Here is a 12,221-nt window from a genome sequence, read left to right on the forward strand (position 1 = left end):
TCCCGGTTTCCCGGTGACGAGATAAAATTCCAAAGTTTTTCCCGGTATTCCCGGTTTTCCCGGTTCGCTAGCCACCCTGAAAACAAGTGTAAGATATACATATGTAGATTGTTTTGGGAAAAAAAAACTTACTGTTAAGTAATTGCCGACATAAGTTAAATGAACACATAACCACCGTTATTCAGTTGTGGTTAATTGGCTAATTTATGGTACCTTTGGATCGGCAGTTTCATCTGCTCCAAATAGTTGTTGTTCTCCTGTCAGGATGCTAATTGAACCGGTAAAACCGAATATGGCCCAAGAAGAGGTAGTTTTTTTTGCTGTAAGTTAAGTTAAAGAAAAATGGTTTGAAATATAGAATCCAATGGTTTGTAATTCAACTTACTGCTAGTCGAATTTAGGCCGCCACAAATACTTCAAGTTTACAAGAGGTTACAGCTACTTAGGTATAAGTTTTCATCCAGCTGATGGCCTCGCAGAATTACGGTCGACATTGGCCAGGGGACCAAAGATACTCCTTACACCTAAGTGAATTCTGATTGCGTAGAATCTTGTTCGCACCGTTTCTGTTCGCGTTTTTGATTTTCCGTTCGATCCTTTTCTGCCTGGTCCATTTTAGCTCCCTTTCTTTGTGCTCGATTAACAGATAACACGTCGGAAATGCTTTTCTGGCAAAGTAGAGCCTTTCTGGCAGTCAAAACCAGTTTCCGATTACCACTCTTGGTGATCATTCCTTTGCCAAGCGGAACAATCCATCACCACCGATTAGACAGGATACTAGAGTACGGGACTGGCGGGCCTGGTGATGATATCGTGGAATGGTAACTTCGGTGTCCGATGGACCAAATTCAAAACCAATCTAGAAATGAACGGCGTGAAAATGACGATGTAGTCAAATTGAATGCGATAATTATGGTACATTATTTACCTACCTTCTTCATCGAAATTTAACAAATTGTGTAGCGGTGGCAAATAACTGTTTTGCTGGAATATCCGTACGAGAATCGAAGGTGATTGAGTTTGTTGCTACCGATGTTGGTTGCCTGTTAGTCACCGGAGGTGTTAAAAAAGGCATCCCCGGATTTCCACTTTTGAACACAAGAACATCACAATGTAGTTCTAGTGCAATGTTTGTTCGGCCTGAAACACTACTTTTCACAATTTTGCAAAACATTTCAACGAGAAACGATGCGAAACGTTTAACGCGATGACGTTTAAAAATTTCCCGCCCAGATAGGAAAAACGGCACGAAATTGGTTCGATTATTATCCGTTCATCGGCCCGAAATCGTAATCAAATCGAACCGATCTTTGACAAAAATCCTATTTCTGCTGCACTGCACTGCCCGTGTTTCGTTTTGTTCATCGCAGCACTGCAGAAAATATCGTCTGTTTTCGAGCAATCGAGCAGGCGGATGGAAATCGAACCGAAATCGGATCGAATTCTAACCGCTAGAATTCGAGTGGCGCCAACTCTGTTTTGCAATCGGCCCGATTGAGCAAACCTTCCTGACAGGGAGGCAGCGTTTCGAGTTTACGTAAATCAATATTCTAATTCGAAAGTATCGAATTTGAGCCGACGCATTCGTTTAAACCAACTGTCCCACAATCGTTCCATCAGTAGTGGACCTTATTGCCAGTCCATCAAGGTCTAACGCGCCTTTTTTTGTTTCGATTATAGTCGTTTTAACATCTTTATGTCATTCGCGGCTTATATCAACGATGCAGTTGGCTGACACGCAATGAAAAACTTATCCGGTACAACTGTGATCGATGTTTACTCTTGGGCTCGAACTCACGGACATCGGCTCGGGAAGCAACTGAGTCTAACACGCCATTGGTTTCATCTATTGATGCATATCGGGAAGGTCATTTGTGCTAGCGATTGCTATCTATCACCGCTGATGCATGATGTTCAGCTTGAATACCACAGTGTCCGTACTTCATCTCGTCACAATTTTTTTTGAATCGGTCCCTGCTTCGTTGTTGGGGTCAACTGTAGATCTCCCTTTCCGAAAACCGGACTGTCTGTCGAACGTCCACTTGTATTTTTGAATCTCTGTTAGGTATAGGCATGATCGCCGTTTTGAACCTGAGATACCCCTAGCGATTGTGCCACAGAGGATAGGCTAGGAGGGCATAATAATTCCACCTTCAATCCCCAGGGTCATTCTACGCCAGCAAAGATAGGCTGAAGCAAACAGAAGAATGCCAGCAGCAACCGGTCAAACCGTAGCCTGAAGCGCAATCAACTTGCTGCCCGCCACGTCGTCGTTAAGGGAATCCCGAAGAATGGCCGATGTTTTGTTGGGATTGGATGAACACCTTTGTGCCTATTCTATGTTAGTCGTGTAGAGAAAACTTTCTGGCTACCCTGTTAGCTCTTCTTTGTCAGTTACAATAAGGTATTTCCCGACTTGTCAACCGAACAGCTGATTTCTCATGTTTACAATTTTCGGCACCTGGTGGTAGGGTAAAAATAACAACAACACTACGCATGTTCAATGGCGGGATAGTAACGAAACCAAATTGGCGGTGCAATAGTTATGCATAACCATGGTTTTGCAAAGTTCTTAACTTTTTAAACTACCTAAAATTAAATAATTGTAGACATGAAATACTTTGAAGGTAATATTGATGTTATGTAATGTTAATTTAAAAAAAAAAAGTTCTTTCGAAGAAATGATTGAACAGTGCAAATCTCTCAAGTTCAAAATGGCGACCAGTAGGTGTTTACAAATATCAAAACAAAAACAAAAAGCTACCCTACCACCATCTGTCTCAGGAAATGCTCTATAAATCGCCTAACGTATAGACACTATAATTTCATATAGTCTGGCAAAGAGAATGACGGGGGCCAATCGAACTGTCATTCGCGCGGAGCCAATCGAGCATTCTATGAAAATGTTCAAACTCTTTATAGCTCTCTCCAGTTGCAAAATAAAAAATAGTTTCTCAGATTCTTGAATTACCTGCTATGTTTGTCAGTTGAACGTGAAATCCCTTTTAAAAATATATTATGATGTATAGGTGAAAAAAGTAGTGAAAATTCTGCTAAAAAACTTTTGTTAATGTCACTAAAAAGCCAAAAAAGTTTAGTGAATTACAATACTTCAACCATGATATTCCAATATTTAGAAAGTTTGCTCGATTGGCTCCCGCGAATGACAGTTCGATTGGCTCCCGTCATTCTCTTTGCCAGACTATATGAAATTATAGTGTCTATAGCCTAACGTGTTAAGACGTGTGTTTCTTTTTCTCCCCGAAAGTATCCCACGGTTCGGTCGTTTGCTCTCCAGCGTTTTTCCCTTTGTCCGCTTCCGAGTGTTCTCCCAGCGCATCTGTTTGGCATCATCGTTAAGTCCAACAGGTTCCGCAACAGGTTATGTGGCCCAGTTTGACGGAAGTCGGAAAGGAAGTTACTTTGCGTAATTGAGAGCTGTTTTCCGGAAAGTTTATTCCGAAGAAATTAGTGCGAGAAAAGAAACAAAATGGCGGAAAGCATGCGTGTTGCATTTGCCAAGTTAAATGGCGGAAATTATGCATCCTGGAAATTCCGCATGCAAGCGCTTCTTGAGCGCGAAGATTTGTGGGACACAATTGTCCAAGTGAAGCCGGAAGAGGAGGAGGATGGGTACGCGCAGTGGATGAAAAATGATGCTAAGGCGCGCGGAACGATTTCGTTGTTCGTTGATGATGGACAATTACGTTTCATCAAGAAAGCAAAATCCGCGAGCGAAATGTGGCATAACCTCAAAACGTACCATGAGAAAGCCACAATCAGTACGCAGGCAATGCTCCTGCAGCAACTGTGTTCGATTAATCTCGGTGAAGGAGGTGACGTAGAAAAACACCTCGAAGAAATCGATAGTTTGTTTGACCGCCTTGACAGTGCCGGTGTCGAACTAAGTGAACAGTTGCGGGTTATAATGATGTTGCGCAGTTTACCTCCCTCTTTCGCAAGTTTTGTCACGTCCCTTGAGAATCGGCCGGAAGAAGATCTGACGATTGATCTGGTGGTGGCTCGATTGCGTGACGAGTGTAATAAGCGGGTAGCTCCAAGAGCGAGCTCTAGTGGAATTGGCTGGAAAGAAGAAAAAGTGCATAAAGTGGATGCCAATGTTCCCAGTGAAAAACCAAAGTGTTTTTATTGTAAGCAACCTGGCCATTACAAGCGAAACTGCCGAAAGTTTCAAGCCATGAAAAATAACGAAAGTGAAAGTTCGGGAAAACCGAAATCGAAATTCGGACAACAGGCTAAGCAGGTCCAAACGGGACCGAAGCAGCAAAAATCTAGTGCGGCCGCAGATGGTCCTTTCTGTGGTACTGTGTGTTTTGTTGCGGGCGGTGTAATTCCGGGAGCCTGGACAATCGACAGCGGGTGTACTTGTCACATGACAAATGATCGGGAATTCTTCGTTGAATACAAAAGCGGTGTCGTTGTCGACGTTACTTTGGCGGATGGTACGAAAACAAAGTCGTACGGTATCGGTAGTGGAAATGTTATCGGGATGAACAGTAGTGGCCAGCGTGTTGTGATTACATTGGAGCAAGTGCTTCATGTCCCCTCCCTGGAGGGTGGACTAGTGTCGGTACGGGAGTTAACCGAAAAAGGATTTACGGTTGTGTTCGGCGCGAGTGGTTGTGAAATCCGGAATGACGGAGAAGTGGTTGTTGCTGTTGGTGAGCTGGTTGGTTGCCAGTATAAGCTGAAGCGGTGTGAGCTGAGTTTGGCCGTCAGAGGTTGCCACACAGATCTGTGTCAACATACGTGGCACCGTCGGTTTGGCCATCGTGGTTTCGATGTGGCAGATCGAATCACAGCGAATGAATTGGCCAGCGGATTCGAGATCAAGGACTGCGGCGAGAACATGGTTTGTGAATGCTGCATAAAAGGTAAGCTCACTCGAAAACCCTTCCCTTCTCTGGGCGAAATTCGTTCCACACAGATTTTGGATTTAGTGCACACTGACGTGTGCGGGCCCATGGAGAACGTTACGCCAGGCGGAAATAAATATTTTATTTCTCTGATAGACGATTACAGTCGTTTGTGCGTAGTATTTTTGCTTACCGCGAAGAGCGAGGCTGAGCATAGAATTCGGGAATACGTTCGGTGGACTGAAAATGTGTTCGGTCGGAAGCCCAAAGCGATTAGATCAGATGGAGGAGGCGAATATATTGGGTCGTCCTTGCAGGAGTTTTACAAATCCGAGGGCATAGTTGCTCAGTTTACCACCCCGTACACACCGCAACAGAACGGTGTGGCCGAGCGAAAGAATCGCTCACTACAGGAAATGGCCACCTGCATGTTGTTAGATGCTGGATTGCCAAAATGCTACTGGGGTGAGGTCATTCTAACCGCCAACTATGTTCAGAATCGGCTGCCTTCGAGAGTGATTGACAAAACGCCTATCGAGCTTTGGACAGGGAGAGTCCCGAACTTGACTGAGCTGAAAGTATTCGGCTGCGAAGCGTACGTGCAAGTACCCGACCAGAAAAGGAAGAAATTCGACCCGAAAGCTAAGAAGTTAGTGTTTGTCGGATACTCAGCGCAACATAAGGGCTATCGTTTCCTTGACCTCGCAACGAACCGCATCACCATAAGTCGTGATGCACGATTTTTGGAGCTGGGCAATGGCTCAGAACAACCGGAGGAGGATCCAGATGTTCCTGTGCAGCTGAGTGACAACAGTGATAGTGATAGTGATAATGTACAAGAAATCCTCTTGGAGGATAATAAAAGTGATAAACAATCAGAAATGATAAATGAACTAGAACTATCAGTGTATGATGATGCAAGTGAAATGAACGAGAGTGATCCCTTGGCCTTCGAGCCTGAAATGAAGGAAGAAGAAGAACCAGTGCCAGGCAGAGCGAAGCGGCGTACTCAAGGAGTATTGCCGAGCCGTTATGAAGATTTCTTAGTAGGGCAAGTTACTGTCGACGAAGAGCCCGAAGATTACCAGCAAGCAGTGTTAGTACCGGATTGGAAAAGTGCTATGAATTCGGAGATGGCGGCCCATGCCGCGAACAAGACCTGGGAGCTAGTAGCGTTACCGTCTGGGAAGAAAGTGATTGGAGTGAAGTGGGTCTTTAAACTGAAGCGAGACGAAGCGGGGAAGACCGTTAAACACAAGGCCCGCTTGGTTGCCAAAGGCTACACGCAGTCGTTTGGAGTCGATTTCACCGATGTTTACGCTCCAGTCACCCGCCAAGCAACGCTACGTGTACTGTTGGCAGTAGCCAGCAAGAAAGGCTTGTTGCTTAAGCAATACGACTTCAAGACAGCGTACTTGAATGGGACGGTTGAAGAGGAGTTATACATGGCCCAACCCCCTGGATATTCTGAAAAAGGCAAAGAAGACTTGGTTTGCAGACTCCGTAAGAGCATCTATGGCCTCCGACAGTCGGCCAGGTGCTGGAATAAAGCGTTACACGCAGTGCTGCAGCAGATGAAGTTCAAGTCTTGCGAATCTGACCCCTGCCTTTACGTGCGCCATGGAAAGTGTACAGTCTATCTACTCGTCTATGTTGATGACTTGATTATTGGTAGCGTTGATGAGAAAGAAATTGATGATGTCTACAAGAAGCTTAGAGACCAATTTGAAGTCACATCGCTTGGTCAACTCCATCATTTCCTCGGCTACGAGATAGACAAACAAGACGGTTGTTACTCATTGCGACTTACTCAATACATTGAGTACATACTTCGAAAATTCAAGATGGCGGACTGCCATGCAGTAAAAACACCAATGGACCCCGGGTATATTGCAGAGAATGACCTGAGCAAACCATTCGAAGATACCACGCTGTATAGGAGCTTGATTGGCGCGCTGTTATATCTTGCCGTCAATGCAAGGCCTGATTTGTCTCTGAGTGTCGGTCTACTAGGTCGCAAAGTGAGTGAACCGAATAACAGTGACTGGAGCGCAGCACGGCGCGTGCTGCAGTACTTGAAGGGAACGAAGAACTTCAAGTTACGCTACGGACCAGGGAGATGGAACCTGGAAGGTTTCTCGGATTCGGACTGGGCCGGTGATAGACGCACCCGGCGTTCGACCAGCGGTTTCATCTTTTTCTACGGAGGAGGCCCCGTCAGCTGGACCAGCAAGGGGCAGGATGCAGTTGCTCTTTCATCACTGGAGGCCGAGTACAATGCCTTGTCCTTGGCCTGCCAGGAAGTGATATGGCTGAGAAGATTGCTACAAGAGTTGGAGGAGACGGAGAGAAATCCGACAGTTGTGTACGAGGACAACATGGGTTGCCTGAGTTTCGCCAAGTCAGAGAGGTGTAGTGGTAGGGTGAAACACATTGACACAAAACGTCATTTCATCCGTGAGTTATGTGAGAGTAAAACCATAGACTTGAAGTATTGTCCTAGTGAGAAGATGGCTGCCGACGCTTTAACTAAACCAGTCGGACCAGCCAAATTGACTAAGTTCTTGAACAAGATAGGATTTCAGTGACGGTATTCATCCAGGAGGAGTGTTGGGATTGGATGAACACCTTTGTGCCTATTCTATGTTAGTCGTGTAGAGAAAACTTTCTGGCTACCCTGTTAGCTCTTCTTTGTCAGTTACAATAAATCGCCTAACGTGTTAAGACGTGTGTTTCTTTTTCTCCCCGAAAGTATCCCACGGTTCGGTCGTTTGCTCTCCAGCGTTTTTCCCTTTGTCCGCTTCCGAGTGTTCTCCCAGCGCATCTGTTTGGCATCATCGTTAAGTCCAACAGGTTCCGCAACATGTTTCTCTCTACGTACGAAAGCATGACAGAGCAGTTCGAAGTGTCCTTCTACACCCAAGGACAGTGAATAGGGCAATCGACGCGAAAGCTGAAATTTGGACAGCCGCGGTTCATAATAGCATCGCTAAAGGAACGTGTTCTTTCTTTACCTGTACTCAACTCTGAATCGATGATTAAGATCGTTGACTTCGCGCTAGAGGTGCAGAACCTAACGGTGACCGTCGACGCTTGTGGACGGAAGGAGCTCAAGCGAGATTCTTCGTTGTTGAAATATCTAGTTGGCAAACTCCCCGGACCAATGCAACTACAGTGGGCGAGACATAGCACGACATACCATAAATCTTTGCAAGGTCAACTTGGTGACCTTAAGCGAAGGAATTACAACATCGGAGTAGATGCTTGCTTGATCTCTAAGAACCGCGTCGGATTCAAAACCTGCGCAGGAGAGCCAAAGCTTTTGTGAATGCTTACGCTGAATACTATTGTCTTAGCGAGGAGGAGTATTGCGTTAAAAGCACATCGACAGCTGGCTCAAGGAGCTCTGCACAACTATGAAAATAAGGCCGCGTTTTCACAAAACTCACCATTCATGTAAACGTATTGATGCGTTCATCTTTAAAATTTTATACGTAATCTACACACTTTTCAAGATAATTTAGAGTTTCAAAATATCAGAATATTTTTTTAAAAATGAAATGAACTTGTTTTTATACTCATAGAGGTTTTAAAACACTATATTCAATGATTTTTAAAATCATAATTTGAGTACATTTATTGCACACATCAATAGAAAAAGCCCCTAGATGTAGACTTTTGATGTCTGTATAACAGTTGAAGGCTCTGCTGGAGCTTTCAAATGAGCTGTCAAATCTGGCAAACAATATACTTCTCTTTCCACCATATGTGAATTTAGGCTAGGGAGACAAAGAGAGACAAAAGCTCTAACTGCTCGATTTTTCGACTGTTATAATGTGTGCAACATTTAATTTATGCACGCATCAATAAGAAATTTTGCATTCTTGTTCGGTACGCCATCGCGAAAGGTTGTCAGCGGTAACCAGTGCGATTCATTGTGAAAATTTCCACGTGCTTTCGAAAAAAAGGAAAATTCACACAAAGGACAAGTTTTTTCTACTAGTTACGTTGATATTAAGGAGAAAAAAGTGAGAAAGTTAAGCAAAAGTGCTTAAAATGGCAGAAAGCGGAGGGACAATCCCTCCAGACAAAACGTCGGATAACCCTAACCTCAATAACAAAAATGGAAAAAGTAGAGAATCTGTTCTTTACATTGGCAGTGATATTGGGCCATACCGCGTATACGTCGAGTCGAAGCTGGAAAATGTAAAACTCAACAAGTTCAAGATTGGGCAGATGCTACGGCAAACAAATAAATTTCGTAATAGTATAATGGAAATGAAGTTCCTTGGACGAAACAAGCTGATCATCTTTCTGAATTGTTGGGCAAAAGCAAACTCACTTGTGATGGAACCAGATTGGATCGATAATGAAACTTACCATATGTATATTCCTCGGCATGCAGTAAGCATTACAGGAGTCATTAGTGGGATCCCTACAGACATCAAAGATGACGAGATCGCCGCTGAAATGGAATGTAGCAGTATGGTAATGAACGTATACCGAATGAATCGATGGGACAGCGTGAAGGAGGTAAAAGTGCCCACTGCAAGTGTTAGCGTAACATTTCGTACCAAGACCCTTCCGGAAAAGGTTAAACTATATGGCATATCAACTAAAGTGAAACCATTCATATCAAGGTTGATCTTCTGCGAAAATTGTCATCGTTTTGGCCACAAGACACAAAACTGTAAAGCCAAGAAGCGATGCGATAGATGCTCGAGAGTTCATGACGATGGACAACAGTTTTGCACTGCAGAAATTAAGTGTTTTCATTGTCGAGTATCATCACATAAGAGTTCCGACCCAGCGTGTCCGGCTAGACAAAGGGAAATAAGTATAAAATCAATAATGGCTAGGAAAAACCTGACGTATGTGGAGGCAAAAGAGCTAATAACACCGGTTACCATCAATAACACTTACGACTTGCTGGCTAATACTGAGGAGTTTCCCTCGTTACCACCAAGCTATGCCAGCAAGGTGGTCGCAACCCATCCGAACGAAAAGATAGGCACGAGATTAATTAACGAAAACACTGGAGCTATCCGAAAAAAAGATAAACCCTGGGAACCAGTTAACAGATCATCAGCTGGAGCAAAAAGGAAAAAGTCCGAATACGATTTCCCACCACCATTGGAACCGACAGAAGAAAACGGCGGAAGAAATGGAGTAGCTTTGATCAACAAACATGCAGTCAACGAAAAGGAAAAAATAGAAGAAGCTATTCGAAAAGCAGTTGCTAAAGCCGAGGAAAATGTGCGTTGTGCTGTACGAGGAGATCTAATGAACTTTTATGCAGCGCTGTTGAAGGTACCGGGTATCATAGAATCAGAAATAATACAAAGCAATATTAAAGAGTGTTCCAAACAATATTTGAGACTGGATCAAACAATGAAATAATGAAAAAAAAAAAAAACAAAACAAAAAATTAAAAAAAAATTATATATATATATATAAGAAAAAAAAAACAAACCAAAAAAAAAAAAAAAATTAAAAAAAAAAAAGAGGACAAAAAAAATTAATTAAATAGTTTGCTTTAATAACTTTTTCTTTATATTTTCAGAAATGGATGGTTTTACAATAATGCAATGTAATATTCAAAGCGTTTTCAGAAATAAGGACAGTTTAAGGTATAATCTGGTCACAGACGATTATTCAGCAGCCTTCGTTTCCGAAACGTGGACAGACGCCGCATTAGAGCAAACTAAAAGGTATGAAATTTCCGGTTACCACAAATTCCTTAAATCCAGATTTGATAACTATGGCGGTGTTGCCATTTACTTGAAACAGGATTATGCTTATACTACAATAACTCTACCTGTACTATCCGACCTGTTCCAGGCAATTGCAATTAAAGTTCACTGTCATGATATGGTTCTAGTTTCGTTGTATATTGCACCAAACATCACCAGTAGTAATCTAGAGCAAGACCTTAAAGTTCTATTCGATAGCTTAGATAAATACAATAGAGTCGTTATTGGTGGAGATTTCAACTCTCACCACTATGCATGGGGAAACAATTACCAAGATCTAAAAGGCAAAATTGTAGTTGATGCGATTAATGACAGTAATATTATTTTAATGAACAACTCATCGATGACCTTCTTTCCATTACAAATTAACAAAAATCCTACCGCCATTGATTTAACCCTATGTTCACCCAATTTAGTTAACGATTATTCTTGGAAAACGTTAGATTATGGAATCGGAAGCCACCACGTTATAATCAAAATAACCTTTTTCTTTACTAGAAACACAAAACCAAGATATGTTTATGACAAGAAAGCTATTGAAAATTCAATTAAAACACTTATGTTCGAACCCCATCAAAATATCGAAGACTTTCAAAAATCAGTTATAAAATTACATAAAACACATCGAGTTAAAAACAAATATCAACCAAAGCATTGGTGGAACGAAAGTTTAAGAGAAGCGTGGGAGAATAAAAAGAAAGCTCAATCAGAATTTAACAAAAAATCTACAGTAGAAAACTTAATAAAATTCAAAAAAATGAAAGCAATATTCACTAAAACTAAAAAAGAAGCAAAAAGCAATCAGCTAAAAGAATTTGTTGAAGAGATAAATCCTTCCATGTCTTCTAGCGAACTTTGGCTACGGATAGGTAGATTAACTGGTAAGCGCAATAAAGCACCTCAGAACAATATTCTTTATGAAAACGAAAACATGGCTGAGGACTTTCTAGACCAACATTTCGGTAAAAATGACCCCTATCACGATACTGATCAGAACTATAGAATCGAAAACAATATTTTAGACATCAGCAAATTCAATGAAATTATTCATAATAAAAAGAAAAAATCAGCGCCAGGGCAAGATAAAATAACCTATCATATGCTACGCGAATTGAATTTTGATACCAAACAAACTTTAGTTAATCAGCTTAACTCTATTTGGAAAAAATGTGAATTGCCTTCAAGTCTCAAAACTATTAAAATAGTTGCTATACCTAAGCCAGGCAAAGATCAGTCCACAGTGGCAGGCAAAAGGCCAATTTCGTTAGTACCTACATTGACGAAAATAATAAACAGCGCTGTATTAAATAGACTGTTAACACATCTAGATTGTCATAATATAATACCTGAAACATCTTTCGGATTCCGGCGTAATAGGTCCACAATAACTTGCACCAACTACATAGTTAACATAATTAAAAATAACAAAAGAAACAGATTTATAACAGCAATAGTTTTTCTTGACCTAAGCAATGCATTTAATTCCGTTAATACAGAAGACTTGGAACACATATTCCAAAGTTACAATATACCCGCTGAGATAAGTTCATGGATCTCACAGTTTCTTAGAAATAGAAAAATCACTTTTGCA

This window comes from Uranotaenia lowii, chromosome 3, assembly GCF_029784155.1.
Source record: "Uranotaenia lowii strain MFRU-FL chromosome 3, ASM2978415v1, whole genome shotgun sequence".
In the NCBI taxonomy this organism is placed as follows: domain Eukaryota; kingdom Metazoa; phylum Arthropoda; class Insecta; order Diptera; family Culicidae; genus Uranotaenia; species Uranotaenia lowii.